The sequence below is a fragment of the Bombina bombina genome, chromosome 5 (assembly GCF_027579735.1).
Source record: "Bombina bombina isolate aBomBom1 chromosome 5, aBomBom1.pri, whole genome shotgun sequence".
NCBI lineage: Eukaryota > Metazoa > Chordata > Amphibia > Anura > Bombinatoridae > Bombina > Bombina bombina.
In genome coordinates this window covers 1,118,851,789-1,118,859,556 of record NC_069503.1, presented here as the reverse complement: position 1 = coordinate 1,118,859,556, position 7,768 = coordinate 1,118,851,789, and positions in this window count along the sequence as shown.

The following is a 7,768-nucleotide window of genomic DNA, read 5'->3' as shown; positions in this document are numbered from 1 at the left end:
CTGCATTCACAGATGAAAACTGAGATGATTGTATTTAATTTGTGTACAGATTTCAGACTATAAAGCGTAATCATTATTTTTAACTTTTTTTATTAAACAAAATAAAACAAACAGTTTAAATACGTGGACTGAATAGGCAAAACCACGTTAACTTTGACAAAAAGCTGCATTTATCGATGTGCGGCGGGCATGATACGCTACATTGTGTCATGTCAACTAGCACATTAATAAATCGGCCCCTTAGTATCTGTTAACCTTCTAAAAATATCAACATTTTGAATTTGATCTCTATATATTGTTCAATTAATACTTGAAAAACCACATATTGCAATTTATCTAACCACAAAAATTAAATGCATTTTAAAGTTAAACATAACCATGATTTCTCAGAGGGGTGGCTTAAACCATTTTGACATATACGCATGTTCCTACCCCTGTAAAAGACACTCTTTCCCTGAGGGAAAACAGCATTTTAAGTGCTGCTGCAGGATATTTCTGGTTTTACAGCAAACAACTGCATATTAACCCTTTGAGTGCTAAGCACTTTCCCACCTGGGTGCTAAGCTGATTTAATATATTTTTTTAATTTTGTGAATTTTTATTTTTAACTTTCCAAAGGTGGGTCTTGGGGATCTGTAGCTGCTTAGATGCCTGAGATACAGGCTCCTAATCAGCATGCCCCCTTTCCCTATACTTTGTATTGACAAATTGTTAATAAAGTTCCTCGGTGACATCATCACATCATGGTGTGTGACGTCACCGTGCAAAACGTGATGCCCTGGCGATGCCTGTCACTCTACAGGCACGATCGCCGGGGTAGGACCGGTTGGCACCCCCAGATCTCCCTCAAGGTGGGAGAATGCTAGTGACGGCTCTGAGCCCGTCATTAGCACCACGAGTGGGAAACTCTGTGACGGCTCAGAGCCGTCATTAGCACTCAAGGGTTTAAGAAGCATAAGACAACATATTTGGAATGACACACCCCTCTGATTGCAAACGTGTAGCCCCTGTGAATAGTCTAGGGGTGAAACATGGGCTTTTAAAGCCCTGTCCTAGTTGCAGGTTCAGTAAGATGTAAGTCTAGGAAGTAGCAGGGACTCCCTTTCTCCTTGTGACATCAACATGTATGTCTGTGGTATTATCACCGGACTTCCACCTGTAGCTGGTGAGCTACAGTCAGTAGTGGGGAAATATACTGCATTCTCCTTCCTGTCTGCAGTGCAGTAAAGGGTCCCCAGATCTGCTTGAAAAATGGGGATTTCCCAGGACCCACAACACATTGTATCTTCTGCACTGTGAGCATAGTGCAGAGAACAACAATATGTCATCCTACACTCTATGAGTAACTTTAAAGGCACATGAACCCTCCAAAATTGTATTTCATGATTCAAATGGAGCATGTGATTTAAACAACTTTCCAATTTACTTCTGTTATCAAATTTGCTTCATTCTCTTGGAATTCTTTGTTTGAAGGAGCAGAATTACACTACTGGGAGCTAGCTGAACACATTTGGTGAACCAATGAAACAAAGGCATTTGTGTATAGCCACTATTCAGCAGCTAGCGTCCAGTAATATGCTGCTGTTCATGATCCTACCTAGATGTTATTTTCAAATAAGGATACCAAGATAATGAAGCAAATTAGATAATAGACGTAATTTGGAAAGTTGTTTAAAATTCACATGCTCTGTTTGAATCATGAAATAAAGTATATGGGTTTCGTGCCCCTTTAATTAAACCTTTTACATTGCAATCTCTGGTATGGCCAAAATTGAGCTACCATATTCTATATTGATATTACAAATAGCTCATTTTTGTCCAGATAATTTGAAATCCAACTCATAATAGTAAATACAATAGTATTAAAGCTCCTAAACTAGTATAAAGGTAAAGGAATCACAATAACTTATACCTATACATCTATCCTTAGCTGAACCTACTAATTCACAGTCCAAAAATTCAGCATGATTCGTTACTGGGGACCGGTAGTTACAGCTTTAAATTCTAAACACACTCATATCTACAGCTGTCATTTTCCAAGGTTACCCACCCTTGAGTTGGTAAGATGCTCTCATGATCCTAAATTAAGTCTCATTTTGTCCTTTTTTCCCATTTCAGTCATAGCATCTGATGCACTCGGCATTTTAAGCACAGTATCAAGTATCATTCAGCGTGTAATTGTATCCAGGTATTATGAGGTTGGTATATGCACTTGATACCTAACCCCCTCATCATGCAGAGGGCTAATGCATTACAATTATGGGTTGTGGCACTTCTGGAAATCAGTGGGGTACAAGTTTAAATTGTGTTTAACCTTTGTTTGCTGAAAGCACTGCAGCAAATTGTTGCACATCTGTATAAGAGAAGGGGAGATCTGTTAGCTTTAAAAAAAAAGTGTGCTCTGACTTCTTTATCTGGTGATAGAACCAAATATAAATAGAAGATCAAAATATCCTTTATAGTATTTCACAAAATATCTATTATTTATGTTTATTTGAAGGGACCTTTCTTGTTCCCTGTGATCTCACCACATGAGTTTCTGCTGTAGCTGGAAGTGGGAATATTATAGCTGCATTATTAAAAGCTATTGCAGGATCCTTTCATTTGAATGGTGATCACCTGCATCTTAAATAGGCTTGAGACTAATTTGGAATAGTAGCTCTCCTTCTTTCAATTGTGTAGTCTGTGTAAGTTGTTTGTGGTGAGATATGGGCTTTTAAAGCCCCGCCCCTAGCTGCAACTTCAGTAAGAGGGAAGTCCCGTGTCATTATAATGCATTTCTGTAGTGACATCACAGGAGTTCCTGCTGCAGCTGGTGATGGAAGAAGACTGTATTCTCTTATTTCAGCTTCAATTGCTGGGGGTTTCAAGGATCCACCTTGTAAGAGGTTCCCCCCAGGAGGACAAAATATTGCAATACTCCAAACTCTGAGCATGCTCTAACTTCCTTATCTGGTGATTTAACCAAAATACATAACAATACACATCACACCCCACATTTGCATTAAATCTATAATAGAATATTATTTGAATTTAACATTGTTTGTTTCCAACCCTGTAATACGGAAACATAGATTGTTATGGCCGGTACAAACCAGTAGACCTACCAAGGCTGCTCATATACCTATCTAAAGATTAATTTATTATTAAAGGGACAGTCTAGTCAAAATTGAACTTTCATGATTCAAATAGGGCATGCCATTTTAAACAACTTTTTTTATAATCAAATTTGCATTGCTCTCTTGGTATTCTTTGTGGAAAGCTAAACCTAGGTAGGCTCATATGATAATTTTAGGCCACTGAACTGCTTCTTATCTCAGCGCATTTTTACAGTTTTTGACAGTTGGATACTGCTAGTTCACGTGTGTGATAAAGATATAATTGTGCTCACTTCCGTGGAGTTATTTAAGAGTCAGCACTGATTGGCTAAAATGCATGTCTGTCAAAAGATCTGAGATAAGGGGACAGTCTGCAAACGCTTAGATACAAGGTAATCACAGAGGTAAAAGTGTTTCTAAATTTAACAGTGTTTGTTATGCAAAATTCATGAGAAGACTGTCCCTTTAAGATAGCTTAATGCATATTGCTTATGTGTGTCACAGCAATATTGACCCTCACATAGACAGATTTAGACCCCTTATTTGAAAGCAGTAACTTTCGTGTTACAAATGAGCTGCCAACTCTTTGTCATAACCAAGACAAATACCTCATAGCATTTGCTCTGTTTTGGGGTAATGACAATTTTTTTAGATGCCTTTGTTATTCCCTCCTATTAGGAACATCTCATAAGACCCCTTATTTGAATGAATGAGGGACCACTGTTTAAATAAGACATTTAATATCCATCTACTTGTTAAGTGATCTTCATAGTAATAGTAATCACTGCTAGCCTCATTTTGTTGAGTTACTATTGTTAGGACTCATAGATTTTCTAAAGTAATTAAATATACTATTACCTTGCTTGAAACAAAGTTAAACTCATATATAATCTGTCAGCCAATAAGCACTGCATCACAAAATAAATGTTTTAAAATAAACACTGTTATTTTGTTGGCACAATTTACAACATTTTGAAAATCAAGAGCAGTTCAGAGACATACCTCTAGAAAACTCTAGTGGAATCCATGTTCCTAGTCTTCTGTGCGGTGGCCAGTTGGGGGCAGATATAAATAAGCATGTAATCTGAGCTAACTAATCACTGTGTAAATCATGGTTGTATATATCAATGGTGTTTCATTTTCCTTCAAAAAACTTTTTTATGCAGAGATTAAATGTCCCATTAAAGGGATTAAACACATTGCGAAAGAAGTGCCATTTTGGAGCCATAAGCATTGCAAAACCTGAGCAGGATTGGTGACTGGTGATCACTGCTCCTCACCAGCTATATCCTGTTTAGGAGTTGCAATATTTGCTGTTCTTGATTGTTTTTATGATATGTTTAACCCCTGCAAAGCGATTAAAGACATAGATAAACTTAGTTCAAGAGCAGCCAATGAAAAGTTTCATATGTGTGTAGCTAGCAGCTTGCTTCCAAAAGTGCATTGCTGCTCTTAAACCTACTTAAGTATGCTTGTCAACCAAGGATAACAATAGAACCAAGTACATTTGATATAAGAAATAAATTGAAAACTCTCCTAAAATATTATGCTCTATCTGACCCCTGAAAAATCTGTGTTTTACTTTCATGTTCCTTAGAACTATGGTCAATAATACAAACATGTTATGGTCTACATATAGAGAATATAATTTCTGGCTTACACCGTCCCTTTTATGTACAGGAATAGGTTGCCTGGTGAGTATTTAGCCTGAAGATAACTATTCAGCAAAGCAAATGTAATACCCACATATTGTAGCACGAAGGGACATTTTCCTCTCTTAATATTATGGGAATCTGTTCTTTTTGATGAATCTGCAGTTTAATATATAATCCCTAACACTAATGAATAAAGATATAAATATATTAATGTTGTAGTTTTTTCTTAATTCCTCCTTTGATATTGTTATTTCTTTAATAATGGCTTTTTCCTCCTCTTTTACAGAACAGCTATTTAATATCAATCTTTCTTTGTAGATAATAGCATTTTTAGCCTCAAAATATATCAAGGAAGATTTGGTATGTGAGCATAAAGTGGTTTGCTTTGTATTTAAGTAAAACCATCCTACTGTGAATATATTGACGTTGTCTAGTAACATAAAAAAACGAGACATCATTCACAGCTTCAACAAAGCAAACGTAGGGAATTGCTTTGATAGTAGATCTGTATTTATTTCATAATTTATTATGATTCTAGGAACAATATAAACATTGTACGTGAATTTATATCAAGGGTGGAAAAAGCCTACTAGACTGACTTAAAGAGAAATAAAGGTGCAAAAATAATGCACTAATGTGTACAGCCTTTTATTACTGAACTATTGCTGGAATGTAATTATGCATTTAACCCATGCAATGCAAATGGGAGCTAGCTGAACACATCTGGTGAGACAATGACAAGAGACCTATGTTTGTAGCCACCAATCACCTCCCAGTAGTACATGGCTGCTCCTTAGCCTACCAAGGTATGCTTTTTTTAACAAGGGAACAAAATCAACTTGATAACAGAAGCAAACTGAAAAACGTATGTTAAAGGGACAGTCTAGTCCAAAATAAACTTTCATGATTCATATAGGGTATATCATTTTAAACAACTTTCCAATTTACTTTTATCACTAATTTTGCTTTATTCTCCTGGTATTCCTTGTTGAAAGCTAAGCTAAAGGTAGGTCATATGCTAATTTTTTAGACCTTTAAGGCAACCTCTGATCTGAATGCTTTTTGACAGTTTTCACCACTAGAGGGCATTAGTTCATGTGTGCCATATAGATAACATTGTACTCCCACATGGGAAGTTACTTAGTAGTCAGACCTGATTGGCTAAAATGCAAGTCTGTCAAAGGAACTGAAATAAGCGGCAGTCTGCAGAGGCTTAGATACAAGGTAATCAGAGGTAAAAAGTATATTAATATAACAGTGTTGGTTATGCAAAACTGGGAAATGGGTAATAAAGGGATTATCTATCTTTTAAAAAACAAAATAATTCTGGTGTAGACTGTCCCTTTAAGGGCACAATAAACCTTTATGTTTCATTTTTATATTTAACTGTATGCATCAGCATTTTAGCATTAAAAACTGGATATTATATGTTGACCACTGTCAATGATAAAAATTAATTCAGCAACTAATGAGAGATTAAACTATTATTATTTTTTTTAATACACATAGTAAATATCAGAATGAAGCACTGCACTATAAATACAAAATAAGGGCTAGATTATAAGTACAGTGCATTTAATAGCGCGGGGTACTTTATTTTGTGCTCAGTCTTGCACAAAAGAATAACACACAGACTGGTATTGGGTAAAAATGTTAACTAAAGTGTTATAATGCAGCTAAAATGTTTTTAGCGTACCCTATACTTTTATATAGGCGAGCACTAATAACACGCTCACGGCGTTCATATTACAAGCGGTGAGTTAAGTGTTGCGTTCAAACACAGTCCAAAATACTGCTGTAAAATTTGACGCTTTTGAAACCTGAAGTAAACTATTATCTCTTGCTAGTTTCCATAGAAAAAAAATGCTATGGAAATAAAGGATTCAAAGGGACAGTACACTATAAAATAGTTTTTCCCTTAATGTGTTTCCAATTACTTTTTTTACCAGCTGTAGAGCATAAAATGTACGATATTTGTTTTTTTAAGGCTTATTTGTGTATATAAATTAGCTGATTTTGTGTTTTGAAGCCACAACCTAATCATCATTATTTTATCACACTGTGTACATATACATGCTTCTTTACCTTATATCTGTCCATAAACCAATCACCAATACTTGGACAGAACAATGGAAAATTAACATTTTATTACCTTATCTCTTCTATAACCCACTGGGAGTGTAATTTCTTCTACTGGCTATGATAATACATAGAAAATATTTTATGTAAGGGATATAGTGCACTGGTAAATATCGCTTGCGCTCTAAAAAAAGTAACTTAAGGAGTGCAAAATAAAAGCTGCATTGATTGCACTAACATGATTTTAACACACAAAATTTCTAATGTTTTTGCCCTACACTTCCAATTTAAGAGTTATTATTACATGGCACAATTCAGTCTACTAGTCTCTAGTCATGGCTTCGTATGCTGGCAGCTAAGAGACAGCAGGCATACAACCAAACAGTTTGTTTTGGATGAATTGTTTGTCCCACAAAAACAATGATTTAGTTTTTGTCTGGTATTAGATTATGGGGTAATTTGGAATTATATAGGTAGTGAAAATCCATTTGACCACTATTTCCTATAGGAAATTACATTGGGGTAGAAGAAATAAAGTTAATGTAGTAGCTAGTGCTACTTATAAAATAGTTAATAATTAATTTTTTTATACATAGAATTATATTATTAGCTACTACAATTTCAGCCAATGAAAGCAAGCCAGTATGGCAGAAGCTCAGTGGCACTGCTTTTGGCACTTGTAACATAAACTTGCTGCCAATGGTCTAGGGCATTGGCTTTCAAAGCTGTCCTCAGATCTCCCTAACAGGTCACATTTTGAAGATATTTGAACTGGAGCACAGATGAAATAATTAGCTGAATAGTAAACATGGTTATTGTACCTGCTCTCATCCAAGGTAATCCTGAAAACCTGGCCTGTTGGGGAGGCCAGAGAACAGGTTTATAAACCAGTCCTCTAGGGGGATAGATTCATGGCATAGTATTATTCATTCCAAT